Genomic DNA, 17,864 nt, shown 5'->3' with positions numbered 1-17,864 from the left:
ACTCTACACTTAAAGCCGGGAAACAGCAATAGCCAATACATGAATGATTCAATACAAGGGTTATGTTCCAAACCTTTATTTACAAAAACAGGCAGTGGACCTTCTGTCCTGCTCTTTCTGTTCTCCAGTTGTTGTCAAGGTACTCTTTCTAAATGTCACTCCTCTACTGAAAACTTGACTGGCTAATTGGTAGGGAAGAACCTCGGATTGCTTTAACTGTTATCTACAATCCAAAGCCTGCTGCTAGTGTACCTTCTGCTTTGCTGCTGTAGCTTGCAGAGAGATTGAGGAAACACAACTCCAATACTTTCTGATGCAATGACTAAAGTTTTGAATGGTTTCACGTCTGCTTTCTTCTCTAAACTTAAGTTGTTTATCTTCCCTTTGGCTCCTGATTGCTTACGTCAAATCTTGTTTGCAGTCTTGTATACAGTGTACTTTATGTTTGGTAATTTTTCTCTTAAAGCAATTTTGGTTTGCCTTTTTGACCAATACTCACTTTTCAAATATCATGTAGTGCGAATATTCCATGTGGCAAGCCTACATGACTTAATAATTTAGTCCTCACTTAATCATCACAATAATACTATGAGGGATTTCCTTTTATTATTCCCATTTTACAGTATACATAATTAAGACCTAAAGAGGTGCTGCCCGCAGTGACTCACACCTGTAATCCCAGCACTTTGGGAGGCCGAGGCAGTCAGATCACGAGGTCAGGAGATTGAGACCATCCTGGTAACATGGTAAAAACCCCGTCTCCACTAAAAATACAAAAAATTAGCTGGGCATGGTGGCGGGCACCTGTAATCCCAGCTACTTGGGAGGCTGAGGCAGGAGAATTGCTTGAACTCGGGAGGTATAAGTTGCCGTGAGCCAAGATCACGCAACTGCACTGATGGACAATGGAGCAACACTCTGTCTCAAAAAAAAAAAGAAAGAAAAAAAAGAAAGAGGTTAAGTAATGTGCCAAGAAACAGAACAAGTGGCAGAGCTGATATATGAAGGTAGAAAGTCTGACTCCAGAGCACAAGTTTGTCATTTACACTAATTTGTAGTTTCTGTAGGACCATGTCTGTTTTTGACCTCCTTGAAAACTTCCTGTGTGATCCCAGCAGTCTTCTGTAGTACTCCTGCAAGTTTCATTCTGAATCTTATGTACAGCATGATTGGATCCAAGGCAATCATGACATTTATTAAGCATAGTCACCGTGCTAAGTGCTGTTCATTTGTTACGTGATTTAACCTTCATAGACCCTAATAAGAAAGATAAGGTTATCTTCATTTTACAGATGAAGAAATACAGGCACAAATAATGCATTCAAGGTCACATTAGAAGGGGAGCTAGAATTTAAACTCGTGTAGTCTGACTCCACAACTCATACTCATGGATGCACAAGTAAGTAGAAAGCCTGAAGAATTCCTCAGGCCTCATAGGATGGGTGAAGTTAAATGATTCAGGCTTTAATTATCCAGGATAGAAGATAAGGGACTAAGTAAGTTTTAGTTATTTATTGCTGCCTAACAAATGATCACAAAACTTAGTGGTTTAAAACAACAATCATTTATCAGTTAACAATTCTGTGGGTCAGTATTTGGGCTGGATTTAGCTGGGAGGTTCTTCTGCTGGTTTCACCTGAGCTCACTCATGTAGTCACAGTCACCTGGAAGGTTGGTGGGGTCTTGATGGTCCAAATAACCTCTCTGGTGATCAAGACCAGTTCACAGATGTCTAACCTGTGCAGTGGCATAGAGCACTCACTTGGCAGGGTTTATTATTCTGTTGTTGCCATTTAAAAATTATTAATAATTATGGTACAAGAGATCTCACTGAGCCTCGCAAGTTGGTGCTGGAAGTCAGTTGGGCATCCTTCTCCATGTAGACTTTTATCCTCAAAGAAGCTAGCCAGCCAGGTATGGTGTAATCCCAACACCTTGGGAGACCAAGGTAGGAGGATCACTTGAGCCTAGAAGTTAGTCACCAGCCTGGGAAACAGTGAGATTCCATCTCTACCAAAAAAAAAAAAAAATGTAATTAGCCAGGTGTGATGGCATGCACTCGTAGTCCCAACTACTTGGGAAGCTGAGGTGGGAGGATTGCTTGAGCCACAGAGGTTGAGGCTGCAGTGAGCCATGATGGCACCAATGCACTCCAACCTGGGTGACAGAGCGAGACCTTGTATCAGAAAAAAGGGGTGTGCTTAGCCCAAGTTTCTTCACATGATGACAGGAACTTTCCAAGAGACTGAGAGCAAGGCTTCTTAAGGTCCAGGCTCAAAATTCCCATATCATTATTTTTGTGCATTTTTTGGTCATAACAAGTCATAGGCCAACATGGACACAATGAAGTAGAGATCTGGAATCCATCTCTTAATGAGAAAAACAGAAAAGTCACATTGCACAGGGGCATATATAAAGAGATGGGACAAGATTATGACTATTTATTGCAATCTACCACAGAAGACATATGTGGTTAAGGTAAAAGGAAATAATTTCAGTTTGGGATGTGTTGTAGTTGAGGTCTCTCCTGTGGTAAATTCATGCAAAGGTATCCAGTATTTGGATAACATATATGTGTTTAGAACACAGAAGAGAATCCTGGTTGGACATACGAATTTCAGAATTGTCAATATGCAGGTAACAGGTTTCTGAATAAACAGATCGGTACTCCCAATAACACTGCATTACATTAAGGTGAAGGCTAACAAAGAGATAGAGTCAATCCCTTGGGACACCCAAATATCTGAGTGGACTCTTATTTACATACAGCTCAATCTCCCTCTCTGCCTGTGGTCCTATCCACTTTCTGCAGCCAGCTCAAGGTCAGTACTTCTGGGGGAAGTACGGCCTGCTCTGATACATCCAGATATGGCTACTTACAGTCTGATGACCTATAACATAAAAGAAAGATACTCAATCCCCACTTTCAACCCAATATGCAAGGTTAGAACAGAAACAGAATTAACCACAATAAAAACTTCCATTTGAAAAATAAAAGAATGGCAACCTGAAACAATCAGTAGTCCTTAATTGCCTGTTGGTTTGTTTGTTTGTTTGTTTTCTTTCCAAGGAGAAATCTCTCCACCGGCCATGACATAAATTCTTTGATTAACCTCATCTGGGCCCCTGGGTTTACCCCTCTGGGAGGTTCTTCCTTGTGCGTTATTCTTCAGGTTAAAAATTGAAGTGGATGTTGGAGAATATGTTTTCCTAGAGACTGCCTTAGGATATGAACAATGACTGGCATTTCCAAGTCAGATTTGTGGTTTCTTTAGCAATAGAATTTCTTCAAAAACTTAGTACAAGGCTGGGTGTGGTGACTCACGCCTATAATCCCAGCACTTTGGGAGGCCCAGGTGGGCAGATCACCTGAGGTCAGGAGTTCAAGATCAGCCTGTCCAACATGGGGAAACCCCGTCTCTACTAAAAATACAAAAAGTAGCTGGGCATGGTGGCACTCACCTGGAATCCCAGCTACTTGGGAGTCTGAGGCACAAGACTCGCTTGAACCCAGGAGATAGAAATTGCAGTGAGCCAAGGTAGCGCCACTGCACTCTAACCTGGGCGACAGAGCAAGACGCCATCTCAAAAACAAACAAACAAAAATGCAGTACAGTAGTCCCCACTTATTGGCCTAGGATATGTCTGTCCCAAGACACTCAGTGGATGCCTGAAACCACAATGGTACTGAACCCCATTGCCATCAATCAGAACATGTTTAGATGTTCATGTCTGTTACCCACAAATTTAATGCCTTTTTCATTATAACAAGACACTAATCACACACTGTGGCTGTAACTTTTGCAAGTTGAGATGCCACAACAAAACTAACATGAATTTTTTTCCTTCTTCACAATTTTATGGACAGAAGATGCATTCTTACTGTAGATCTTTCTTAATAGTCTCAGCATACAATTTTTTTCTTTCTTTATTAAATTGAGAACTTTTGCCTTTTTATTAAAAGGAAGCACTTTATGGCTTCTCTGTGATATCTGAATAGCCAGCATCACTAATCTTGTGCTTTGGGGCTATTATTAAGTAAAATAATGAACACAAGCACTGCCATACCAAAACAGTGGATCATAACTGGGAGAGCTACTAAATGACAAATAGGTGGGTAGCATATACAGCATGGACATGCTGTACGAAGGCAGGATTCACCTTCCAGGAGGGATGGCTGTGATAGCATAATATTTCATCATGCTACTTACAAGGGTGTACAATTAAAAACTTATGAATTGTCTATTTCTGTAACTTTTCATTTAATATTTTTGGAAATCATGAAAAATGAAACCATGGGGGGACTTGTAGGCTTCTCTGCCATTTGTCACCCATCCATTACATGTGCCAGTGATAGGGACAGGAGGCAGGGAAATTCTGGGCAGAAGAGGGCAGGTCCCTGGTGAGGTTCCTACCCCCAAGCCTGGAACCATGGCCCAAAGAGGGAATGTGCACTCCTGTTTTCCAACTCAAATGCTGCCTTTTCAAAAACTACCCATGGCCTGCCCCACCCCCATCCCATACCCATAAAAACCCCAGGCTCCACCAGCAGAGAGAAGAGAAAAGAAGAAGCAGCTGGACATCAGAGAGAAGCAGCTTGACTTCAAAGGGACAGCTTGATGGTGTGGCTTTGGAGAGGAGTCTGACAGGGAATGGCTGGACTCCAGGGGAAGATCACCTTTCCATTCCATCCCTTTTCCAGCTCCCCTTCCCTCTGAGAGCCACTTTCATTGGCAATAAAATTCTCCGCATTCACCACCCTTCAATTCGTTCATGCAACCTGATTTTTCCTGGATGTGAAACAAGAGCTTGGGTGCCAAAGGTGCGGACCCTAAAGGCTGTCACATTGACCCTCTGCCCTTGCTGGTGGAGAGCAACCACCTCATGAAAAAAGGCAGAGGGCCCACTAAGCTGTTTAACACTTAAGCCGTCCTCAGACAGCACAGCTAAAAGAGCACTGTAACACACACCCTCTGGGGTTTCAGATACTCCCCACTAGACACTGCCACGGGGCCTGCACAGAGTTTTGCTCCTGCCAGCACCCAAAAGCACTCACCCCAGCTCCTACACCTGCTCACCTGCATGCTCCCTCTCATGAGGGGCTGAGCATAATGGGTTCAAGTGAGTGGAGTTTACCCCAGCTAGTGGAGAAGTGGCTGGCTAGCCCCAGTGCCCACACTCCAGGTCCTACCCACGAAGCAGTCAGGGAAAATTTCCTGCTTCACCAGGAACTACAATCCAAGTTATTTTTCAATCTACCTCTTAAATTTGCTCATTCTCTAGTTCCTATCATCTACTCATTCATCTTTTCATTGTTTTAATGGTGGCTATTTTAAAACAATCTTAAAAATAAGTGAGGGCAACTCCCTTAATTTGATCTTTCCTGCAAGGCTAGATCTTTGGCTGAAGAATCTTAATGAGAGAAATTGAAGAAAGTCTCTGAACAACATTCCAATATCCTGTTTGGACTATAGAAATAATTGAACTTTCTAATACTGTGAGACCCCAATATTCTATAAATTCTTCCAAAACCAGACAAGATCGGGCACATTCTGGGTGATGTGGCCATAGGGTGTACATTCTTTACTTTCTTCCATCCTGCTTTCAAACCCATTATTTCTTATGTGAGCTCATTACTTTCTTGAAAAACCTTGCTAAATGCAGCAAAGAGAAACCATTATACATCTATATTCCAGTCCTTTCCAAATGCCTCCCCTAGAATTCCACTACAGAAGAACATGATCAGCCTTCCAAGTTAAATAGGTAAAATTTTTACCAAATGCTTTATCACAGCATAACAAGGATCAACAGTTTCCCAGCCTGAGAGGTCTGTTTCCTCACTGCCAATTTTCTGACTGTTTAGGCATTACTGTTTTTGGATTTTAGAACTTTTCCATTTCCAAGTATCAATTTCTGTATTAGTTAGAGTAAAGGCTAAGAGATCCCAGAATCCAGTGACATAAAAAAATAGATGTTTCTCTTCCTCTCACCTAACAGCCTGGCCTAGACTAGAAGAGCAGTTCTGTTCTAGGTTTGCCTTTCCAAAATTCAGGTCATAGAGGATCCAGGTTCCTTCCATCTTGTTGTTCCACCCTCTTCGAGGATGTCTTCCTCATCTTCATCATCATAGCTGGTCACAGACATGTCCATGAAGGAGAAAGAAAGCAGTCCAAGGCAAGCCATCTTCCTTTAACAAAGTAAGGCAAAAGTTGTATTCATTGCTCCTAGTTATATTTCATTGGCAAGCACTTACTCACAAAACCACTCCTCACTGCAGAGAAGGATAAGAAATGTAGTTGCCAGCTTAGTGAACACATGACCAGCAAGAAGGGGAGAACAGTTTTCAGGGGACAACTATTAATCTGCCACAAAAAGTAAAAAGGAAAGATACTCATGGCTAAGAATCCTTAGAAATGCAAAGACCAAAAGAGGATAAATAAGTTTATTAGAAGAAAAGAAAGTGAGAGCCTGAAAAAAAACATATGGCAAAATCTAGCTGGTGAGTACCCAAGTTTCCATTTTATGATTTCAAGTACTTTTCTGAATGTATTTTATAAATAAAAGTTTTATTTGTTTATTTTTTAAGAGACAGGATCTCACTCTGTCACCCAAGCTAGAGTACAGTGGAACTACCATAGTTCACTGCAGCCTCGAACTCCTGGGCTCAAGTGATTCTCCCACCTCAGCCTCCTGAGTAGCTGGGACTACAGGGATGTGCCACCATGCCTAGATATAATTTTTTTTTTTTTTTTTTGAGACAGTTTCGCTCTTTTTGCCCAGGCTGGAGTGCAATGGCACGATCTTGGCTCACCGCAACCTCCGCCTCCCGGGTTCAAGAGATTCTCCTGCCTCACCTCCCGAATAGCTGGGATTATAGGCATGCGCCACCACCCTGGCTAATTTTGTATTTTTAGTAGAGATGAGGTTTCTCCATGTTGGTCAGGATGGTCTTGAACTCCCGACCTCAGGTGATCCACCTGCTTCGGCTTCCCAAAGTGCTGGGATTACAGGCGTGAGCCACCACACCGGCACCTAGATATAATTTTTTAAAATTGTATTGTAGAGATGGGATCTCACTATGTTGCCCAGGCTGGTCTTGAACTCCTGGCCTTAAGCAATCCTTCTGCCTCTGCGCCCCCCAAAGTATTGGGATTACAGGTGTGAGCTACTGTGTTCAGTCAACAGTTTTGTTTTGTTTTTATAATTTTTAGAAAAGTAGATAGGAAAAAAAAGACCTAAGAAGACTATCAAGATAGAACAATAGTGGTATGAGGAGAATCAGAGAAAATGGTATACTATGTCAATGTCAACATGCTTGTCTAAAAGAAAAGAAAAAAGTCAACAGAACAAAAAAAGGTCAAAAAAAGAAGGTTTTGTTCAGTTGGCTAAGAAAAGACAAGAAAGATAGGAAAAGGAAATATTCTTGCTTTCAGATGTCTTATTGTGGAAAGAAAAAAATAATAAAATAATAATTTTTTTTAAAAGGCAATATTCTTTGGACTTGAAAATACAGATGTTATTAGAGAATAATTATGGTAGAAGTTACATTTCCGTTAATTGGGAAATGAAAGAACAAGGAAAAATGAGACAGCAAGTGTAGCCTGGTCTTTTTTCAGAACACTGACTTAAGAACAGAAAGAAACAGTTAAGATGACAACTAGCAATGACTAATTCCATTTGTATGAGTATCACTCTCAGGTGCCTGAGCTGGGGTAGCAGTAGTAGGTTGTAAGGTCAAAGAAGGAACTCTTCCTCTCTGCCCTCTGAAGGTTTGCTGAAAATTGAACTGACAACAGGCAGATTAATAGGAGAAAAAGGCATACACAGTTTATTTAACCAGCTGGGGAATGGAGGTGGGGGAAATCACAGGAGTGTGGTTACCCAATAACTCAGTGAAGTCCAGATGCTTACATACCCTTCTTTCTAGGGGAGGAGGAGATGGGGAGTAGGCGTGTAGTGGAAATGAATGAGGTCAAAAAATAACGGCCTGGAATAAAGTTCCTCTGAACTCTAGGAGAAGTGGCCAGAAGGTAAGGGGCAGAACTTCACTGTGAACAAAGGTTGTCTTATTGTACAGATAAATTCTGCCAGAAAACCTCTTGGAGCTGCCCTCAGAAGGATAAATGAAAAGTCTGCCTGGGCATGGCAAAGATGCCCAGCCTCTTTTTTTAATCTAGTGGTAATCTTTCCAGGTTATTTTTAAATTTTTTTTTTTTTTCTTTGAGACGGAGTTTTACTCTTTGTTGCCCAGGCTGGAGTGCATTGGCCCCATCTTGGCTCACCAACACCTCCACCTCCTGGGTTCAAGTGGTTCTCCTGCCTCAGCCTCCCAAGTACCTTGGATTACAGGCATGTGCCACCATGCCTGGCTAATTTTGTATTTTTAATGGAGACGGGGTTTCTCCGTGTTGGTCAGGCTGGTCTCGAACTCCTGACCTCAGATAATCCATCCGCCTTGGCCTCCCAAAGTGCTGGGATTACAGGCGTGAGCCATGGAGCCCAGCCTCTTTCCTGGTTATTTGATAAAATTCCTGGGGAGGGGGTCTTAAGACTACTGCATTTCTTTTGTAAAGAAACTTCACTAGTCAGATAAGGAAATTCCAGAGACAGAATCCCTCCGTGTGCTTCAGAAAGAAAGAGGATCCCAGAGACAAAGGGCAGGGAAAGGTCAGAGAGAGACCTTGGTTCTGAGTCTTATTTCCGAAGCCTTTCAATTTTCCTTAATTCAAAGGACTAGGCATGCCAAAGTACCACATTTCTGGGCATTGTTTTCTAAGCCCCAACAGAGTCCAAAAGACTACGGTTGTCCACAGGTCTTCTACTGCCCAGCATACATATAGTGCACATCTTGGCTGGGTACAGTGGCTCATACCTGTAATCCAGACCTTTGGGAGGCCGAGGTGGGAGGATCCCTTGAGGCCAGGAGTTTGAGACCAGCCTGGACAACGTGGTGAGACCCTGTCTCTACAAAAAAAAATTTGTTAAAAGATTAGCCAGGCTGGGCAACATGGTGAGACCATGTCTCTACAAAAGAATAAAATAAAATAAAATATTAGCGAAGCATGGTGGCATGCACATGTAGTCACAGCTACTCAGAGGGCTGAGGTGGGAGGATCACTTGAGCCCAGGAGTTTAAGGCTGCAGTGAGCTATAATCATGCTACTGCACTCCAGCCTGGGTGAGAGAGAAGAAGAACCGCCTCAAAAAAGAAAAGAAATGCATCTTGAACAGCTGGAAAAACAAGAGTGCTCTGTATCTTAGGTTGGAAAAGTTTCCCCAAAGTTCGGAACTTCTCTTGAATGTGTTGGTTAAAACTTAGAATAATGAGATCTTGGGGCCTCAGAATAATGAGATCTTGGGGCCTCTATCTCCACTCTCACAGTCAGTAACTGCCACTTCTGCATGAGATAGACAGCTTGTTCTCTGGAGAGTCAGGGGTCCAAACTGGGTGTAGAGATGAAGAAGGACCAGAAAACACCTTAGCCACAGCTGGAGTTTGGGCAAAGCCCTACCCTTTCAGAACATCAACTGAGGTGGAAGGGGTCAATAAACCAATACATCTGGAGAAGCATGTGAATCAGCAATAGTAAATCTTATAAACTTCAGGCACCTTTGTTTGGCAGACTAAACTGGAATATTCAACTCTCCCTTCCCCCACCTTCCATTCCAAACTTACATAAGAAGAGACTCAGAGTTAACAAATTCTAAAGTTGGCTCTATTTCTTCAAAGTGGTAGAGAAAGCAGGAATCTCTTGTTCTTATATAATCAAGCCAAAATTCCTTTAAGAAAAAATATTATTTCACAGAGAAAGGATTAGATTTTGTTGTCTCTGAGGAAATTGAATGCTTTTTATTACAACAAATGCTTACATTCTAAGTGACATAGCTGACTTCTCACATTGGTAGGAGAATTCAACCACCATTGGCAGATTCACCGTCAACCTTATTTATGAGGCTTGAGCTCACAGCCCCTCAGTTACTGATGTACTCACTCAGATGAAATCTTAGGCATTGTGATACAGAAGAATAAACCAAGGGATGAAACGTCTTTTGGTGGGAAGTGCTTGAATATTTCTGAAGGAGGTAGACAAGGCCACCAGACTGAGGTTTGGAAGAAAGAAATGCAAGGATGAGAGAAGGCATCAGGGGAGTAAAGAGAATGTTCTCCTTGTGAGGCCTAAGTCTGGAAGATCCCCCTGTCGAGTGGTTCCTCAACCCTTTTAGAAAGATCAGTGGAGAGCCACCTAGTGGTAGCTGACAGGGAAGGTTGGCCAAGGTAGGACAAACCTAATATGCCCTATTTATTTGCAAGCTTTATCAGAGAAAGGATCTGTTCCTGTTAGTTTTCAACCAAGCTCTCAGACTCTCTTTGGGACAGTATATTATAGAGGTATCCAGTATGCACAGGAGAGTGTCATTCTAGGGCAAGTCTGTGTCAATATATACTTCTGAGTCACTGGGAGGGCCATGCTTCCTCCATATGCTGACAGGAACATCCATATAATTCACCAAGAAAAGGCTGCCTGGCTACATGTTCAGAATGATCACCTCTCAACATCTGAAATATAACTTTGCTCTGCGCTCAGTAGAAGGCTTCAGTTCCAGGACATAGTCCAACTACATAAAAATAGAATGGGAGTGGAAAGGCACTCTGGCGAAGAGGTAAAAGGTGTGGTTAAAGACTGGAGTGCCATTTTAATGTGGCTGGGCTGTCTGACAGTTTAAAGGAGCTTTGCTGAGCCAGACTGATTGAGGAGGGGTTTTATGGATTTTGCTTTTATTTTTTAATGGGAAAGACTTGAGCTTGTTTTACAGGTTAAGGGTAAAGACACAGTGAGACAGAGTCAGTGGTTCAAGATTCAGGAAAGGATAATTGATGTAGGAAACTGACCATAAAAGGGTTTGTTTAGATTATTAGCATCTTTTCAAAAGGGAAATTAGAGATTCTTCTACATTTCTAAGTTAAGACACAGTTATTCCACAGTTCCATATGCAAATATTAATCCAGTATTACAAAGTGTGAAGACTTTCTCAGGTTCATTTAGGTTATCTTTCAACTTACCCCAAACAAATATAATCAGTAAAGAACTCACTGGAGTGATGGCTTAGAGGAGTCGGGAATCTTAAGTTTGCAAAATAGCTAAGTCACTTGAGATTTATATCAAAAAAGTCTGTCAGTAAATTAACAAACCTGTTTTGTTAGCAAATTGAGAAGGTATTCATGAAGATTCACAAAGTCAACCCTTTTCATCAGCCTAATGTTGATGAAAGATGAACAGGATATGGAAATGCTGAAAAGAAACCAGGTTAAGAGGCATAGCTAGAGCTCTTTCTCTACTGTTGTAAAGTGTTATTGGTTATTTGCACAAAACTTCCAAGAGAAAATAATATTAACCTTTAAGTAGCATATCCGTAATTTTCATTGTGCTGTCTCCTCCTTCTTACTGTGAAATGTGTTTTGTTAAATACATTCCCCTAAACAACATCACTGTATTCCTGAAGTCACTAGATGGCCATGGTACATCCACAGGAAGTTAAGTCAAAGCACCAGCAGTGTTCATTTAACATGGTAAAACCTCCATTTCCTCACCTACAAAAGGGGATAATAATAGTACTTAAGACCATAGGATGGCTGTGAGAGGTGGTTGAGAAAGTACGTACATGCTTACTAAATGGTAGGCAGCATGTGTTCTTATGCATATGATTTTCACAGTAGGTTTGTCATGCTTTTTCTTCATATAAAGTTAAGGAATAATGAATACATAAAAAATGAAGAGACACAATTTGTGTGTTTCTATCAAAAACAAAAAGCTCTGTGGCAGCAGAAAAGAATTTGAGAAAAAACGGCAATGTACACAATGAAGGGGAAAATAAAAACTTAATGAGGATGCCAGACACAGGCTTTTTGGGGAGGGAGGACTCAACTGAGGAGAAAATTAATTGAGTAGATTTCAAAGATAAGCAATGTTTAGTGCAGAAACATAATTGCCTTTACTTTACTTATAGGTCAAAAACTGAAAAAACGGTCATTTGAAAATTAAAGAAGCTGCTATTATTGTGGTTGTCATTAATAAACATTATAATGTGGTATGAATGATGCTTCCCATGATAGTCTGGGAATGATATTTTCATGTTTTGTTAAACTTGGAACTGATGAGGCATTTGGGGTGTACAAGGCTAGGGCAACGGATTTATAAACATGTCTGAAAAGACATATCTGGGATAAATCAATATAAAGTGAAAAAGAGAAAGAATAAAATTGTGGTGTCCTAGTAATTTCACTAAATTCATCTTAAACAAGGCTTGAGTCAATCTATCGATCTATCTATCAAGAGAATCCTTTTTGAATGTACTTGGAGAAAAAGCAAGAAAAATTTCGGAAAAGCAATCCTTGACTGAAATAAAAAATCCACTTAAAAAATCATTTTCCTCCTATTTAATTTTATAAATGAAAAATCAGACATAGTAAATAATATTTCTATCTTGTTTTATTTAATATACAGCACAGTAGCTGGTATAAATATATAATTTTTTCTTTTATTATTTTATTTATTTATTTGTTTATTTTGAGACGGAGTCTCGCTCTGTGGCCCAGACTGGAGTGCAGTGGCGCGATCTAGGCTCACTGCAACCTCCGCCTCCCAGGTTCACACCATTCTCCTGCCTCAGCCTCCTAAATAGCTGGGACTACAGGCGCCTGCCACCACGCCCAGCTAATTTTTTGTATTTTTAGTGGAGACGGGGTTTCACTGTGTTAGCCAGGATGGTCTTGATCTTCTGACCTCGTCATCCGCCCGCCTCGGCCTCCCAAAGTGCTGGGATTACAGGCGTAAGCCACCAAGCCCAGCTGTTTTTGTTTTTTGTTTTTAAGACAGAGTCTTGCTCTGTCACCCAGGCTGGAGGAGAGTGGCACCATCTCTGATCACTGCAACCTCCGCCTCCCAGGTTCAAGTGATTCTCATGCCTCAGCCACCCTAGTAGCTGGGACTACAGGCATGCAGTACCATGTCCCGCTAATTTTTGGCATTTTTAGTAGAGACAGGGTTTCACTATGTTGGCCAGCTGGTCTTGAACTCCTGGCCTCAAGTGATGCCCGCCTCAGCCTCACAAAGTGCTGGGATTACAGACATGAGCCACTGCACCCAGCCTACAATAAATAGTTTTAATGATAATGTAGAAGATACAAGTGTGGGCTATAGAGTCAGGTTGACTATGATTAAATCCTGACTCTACCAATTCCTGGCTTTGTAACCCAGAGCAAATGATATCATCTCTCTGTACTTCAATGTCCTCATTTGTCAAATGGGTATCAGAAGTGTCTAATTAGTTAATCCATGTTTGGAGTACCTGGCATACAATAAATACACAATGAATGCCCATTATGGTAAGTATTAAATAGTTGCTTAGCCTTCAAGGGCTAGCCTTTAAAGAGTCCTAGGTAGTGGCTTCATCCAGGAAAAGGTTGTGACTCAAATATATATTAGTATATTTAAAAAGGAAAAAAAAAATCTATACTAAGATTATTTGGGTTGTACTGGGACAATTTTTATCACCCATCCTGCCCAGTCTTCCAGATGATCTTTAACAGTAAAGTGTATAACCATCACTCCTGGTGGTCACATGGTCCCAGTTCTGTCTCTGACCCAGACTAAGAAATTCCTTCCAGTTTTATCCTACCTTGTCATGGACAGGCATGATGCTGACCAAAGTGGTGTCCCTGGTTGTTGCATAAAAGCGTTCTTTTTTATCTATACTTTTCTGCCCTTATTAAGATTGATGATGGTTGAACTCTGGTGGGAAGGGGCCTAGCTGCCAGGATCCTTAGCAGCCCACACTCCCAGGCAGCCCATAAAAAAACAGGTTGAATGACTTTTCTCCAGGAGGCCCTGTCAAGAGGCATGCAGTTTACAGAGTCAGGCTCATTGTTAAGTCACTGCTTGGGTGTTAACTGTTATTACCTTACCACTGTACCCCCAGTGCCTAGCTTAGTGTGCAGCATATAATAGATAAGAACTGAACTAAAATGAATTGAAAGCCTGCCTACATTCCTATTTACTTAAATCCTCAGAAGCCTCTCAGATCATCCATTATCATCCTAATTCCTATCTCTATAGTTCCCCCAATCTGACCCAACCTCTGCTCCACACCACCCTTCGAAGCCTTTCACAGCACCTTTTGGGCCTCTTGACATATAACCTGCAAATTTTCCCTCTATCTTAAGCTTCTCTTTGAATGTCTTCTTCACTTCCCTTCTTAAGCTGAAGGCTTGCTCTCTCACACTTCCCCAGTATGTCTCTCAAATAGAAGCCTTTTGTTTCTCACTCCCACAGGTGGTGGGGAGGGCATCCCTCTTTCTGTCTGTTGCTGCTTCCACACCACTCTCCTCCTTCTTTCAAAACTCCAGTTCCTTTGAAGTTCTTGCCATGTAGTTGTATCATCTTGTATCAGTCAGTATCTGTATCCCCAATAGCATACAGATGGCACACTTGTATTAGGTCAATTTGAGGATGAGTTATAAAGGGGTTATTTACAAAGCTGTGAATGTGGTAGGGAAAGCACAAGGGATTGTGCAGTAACCTAGGGCTAGTAACAGTGGAGCTGGTACCACCCCCTAGATCTGAAGGAACAAAGAAAGGAAATGTGGAGACCCAGAAGAAAATATATGTATAGAAAAGGCCATATCAAAAATAGCAGAAATCTTCAGTTCAGGGACACAGCCTTCCCTCCATCAGATCTTCTGCTGAAGATCATCACTGGCCAAATTCAACCAGAATCAGAGGGCAAGGAAACCTGTTGATTTAGTCCCTAAGTCTCAGCTAACATGGAACTGAGTGAAGTGGGAAAGCATGGAGAATGAATCTGGAGAGACAGATGGAAGATATCCAGCTCATACCCAATGATCTTTTTAATTGCTACCACTCTCCAATTTTTTACTCTTTGAACACATGAGCTCCTAGCTAAGTGATTTCAGGATCCAGTGATATTTTTCATCCATTCCCAGTGATACTCTAAATACCACTACCGGTGATAACACAACATTCACTTCAAGCATTCCACTCTCTGACCACCATTTCCTATGTCTATAGTTCACTTACTCTAATTCTTTCACTGCAATTTTTCAATCTTCTGGGGGCCTCCAATCCACAGATCTTACTACCATGCTACTATTCATCCACTCCCCCACCCCCACCCTCCTGTCTTCATTTTCCACTAGGATTACATGAAATTCCACAGACCTCACTCCCGTGAAGAGCGTCTCCTCTCTCCTTTGTATTCATTCATCAATACTCCAACTCTAGTCAACTGTCATGGTATGTTTTGTGCTAGTATAACAGAATACCTGAAAATGGGTAATTTATATAATGAACAGAAATTTATTCCTCATGGTTCTGAAGGCTGGGAAGTACAAAATCCAAGGATGGCAGTTGGTGAGGGCCTTTTTACTGAATCATTCCATGGCAGAAGGTAGAAGGGCAAAAGAACATGAAGAGAGCAAGAGATGGAACTTGCAGCATCAAGTCCTTTCATAATGGCACTATTCCATTCATCAGGGGGAGCCCTCGTGAACTAAACACCTCCCATTAAGCCTCACCATTCAACAAAGTTCCACTGGAGGTTAAATTTCAAACACATGCTTTTTAGAGGACACAGTCAAACCATAACGCACCAACTATCTGCCTTTTCCACTGGGAGGAAAATACATAAAATTATGCTGACTGGTTTCTCATTATATTTGCTATCACAAGCCTCAAATGGGCATTATAATCTGCCCAGAAACCCTACACTGGTCCTGGTGAGTGTGCCAATTACTCTTTAAGATGATTATTTCATACCTTCTCCTTCTTCAAGCTTCCCACACTGTACACTGTCCACACTCTCATTGACTCACCACAAATTCTACAAACAACCCTGTATCTGCATTCATCCCTGTTCTCCATTCTGTTATGATGGAATGAGGGTCGTTCCTCCTATCAAAGTCCAACCTCTCCACTTGTGCTCCAGGTTCCAAACCATTCCATCTTTTGAAGATACTTGTTCCTGTGCTCATTCTTTTTCCCTCCTGCACCAATTTTCCTCTACCAGCTCTTTTTAACATCAATATGTCAATTAACTCCCGTCTTAAAAAAATAAGGTTCCTCGATTCCAAATTCTCCTCCATCTCCCACCAAATTTATCCATTCACCTCAAAGAAAAACTTGCAATAACTGGAGACTGTTTTTTTTTTTCTTTTTCTTGTCCCATTCTCTCTTCTCATTTCCATCTGCCTTCCGTCACTACCTTATTTAGATCTCCAGTGACTAACCTGTTCCCAAGATATCTGATCCCACCTGTCAACAGCATGTGACATAGCTGACTACACTCTCATTCTTTGATTATTTTCCTTTCTTGGTTTTTTGGGACACCATTCTTTGCTAATTTTCCTCTTATCACCCCTTTTCTTTTCCATCTTCTTTGCTGGCTCAATTTCCTCTACTAGACCTCTGAATGTTAGTGACTCCAGACTCTTCTCTATCCTGCATTGTGCAATACAGTAGCCACTAGCCACATGTGTCTATTTAAATTTAAAATAATGTAAATGAAATAAAACTCATTTCCTCAATCACACTAGCCATATTTCAATTGCTTAAAAGGTATATGTGGATAGTATACAACATGGATACAAAACATTTTTATCATTGTAGAAAGTTCTGGCCGGGCACGGTGGCTCACACCTGTAATCCCAGCACTTTGGGAGGCCAGGGCAGGTGGATCACCTGAGGTCAGAAGTTCAAGACCAGCCTGGTCAACATGGTGAAACCCCGTCTCTACTAAATATACAAAAAAATTAGCCGGGCGTGGTGGTGGGCACCTGTAATCCCAGCTACTTGGGAGGCTAAGGCAGGAGAATTGCTTGAACCCGGGAGGCGGATGTTGCAGTGAGCCGAGATCGCGCCATTGTGCTCCAGCCTGGGCAACAAGAGCGAAACTTTGTCTCAAAAAAAAAAAGTAAAGAAAAGAAAAGAAAAGTTCTCTTTGAGAGGACTGACCTCAACTCTCCTTTGGTGATCTCACCCAGTCCTATAGCTTTAAATACTATCTATATGCCAATGAATTCTAAATTTATACCACTAGACCTGACCCAAGCTTCAGGTCTGTACATAAAACTTCCTATCTGGCATAACCACTTGGATGTCTAGCAGGTTATTCAAACTAAAGTAAAAAACAGACCACTTCATTTTCATCCTCTCCTCCCCTTCCCCTACCCACAAAAGCTTGTTTCTCCTTCAGTCTGTCTATTCTTAGCATGTAATACCACCTAACCAGTTTTGCATAAAAATATATTGGAGTCATCTGGATTCCTCTTTGTTTTTTAATCCCCAATGTCTAATCCTTTAACAAATTTTATTGACTCTACCCATAAAATGTATATCAAATCTGACCTCTTCTACCTCCACTGTTATCTCACTAATCCAAAGTTTTGCCTGGACCACTGTCTTATTTATACAACATCCCCTGCACCTAAAACAGTGTCTGGCACACAGCAGATGCTTATTAAATATGTTGAATAAATTAACATGTACAATCCTACAGAAAAGTACAAAATTATCTGAACCTCTAAAATAACTTTAAAAATATGCATGAGTGATATTTGCTGCAGAAACTTTGGGAAATAGATTTAAGAAGAGAATAAATATCGGCCAGGCGTGGTGGGTTACGCCTATAATCCCAGAACTTTGGGAGGCAGAGGCGGGCGGATCATGAGGTCAGGAGTTCGAGCCTAGTCTGGCCAACATAGTGAAACCCCATCTCTACTAAAAATACAAAAAATTAGCTGGACATGGTGGTGGGTGCCTGAAATCCCAGATACTAGGGAGGCTAAGCCA

General features: G+C 41.4%; 1 protein-coding gene across 1 annotated transcript in view; it reads right to left on the bottom strand.

Annotated features, from left to right (window-relative positions):
* TLCD4 (TLC domain containing 4) overlaps window positions 1-13,758 on the bottom strand; it is a 122,455-nt gene extending 108,697 nt beyond the window's left edge. Inside the window, exon 1 of the mRNA XM_017944924.3 lies at window positions 13,678-13,758. The gene's annotated coding sequence lies outside the window, so the exon portion shown is untranslated. The remainder of the gene's footprint in view (window positions 1-13,677) is intronic.
* Window positions 13,759-17,864: the final 4,106 nt, after the last annotated feature.

Source organism: Papio anubis, chromosome 1, assembly GCF_008728515.1.
Source record: "Papio anubis isolate 15944 chromosome 1, Panubis1.0, whole genome shotgun sequence".
NCBI classification, from domain to species: domain Eukaryota; kingdom Metazoa; phylum Chordata; class Mammalia; order Primates; family Cercopithecidae; genus Papio; species Papio anubis.
Note: the sequence above shows the minus strand (reverse complement) of the source record. Positions and strands in the feature narration are given on the sequence as shown.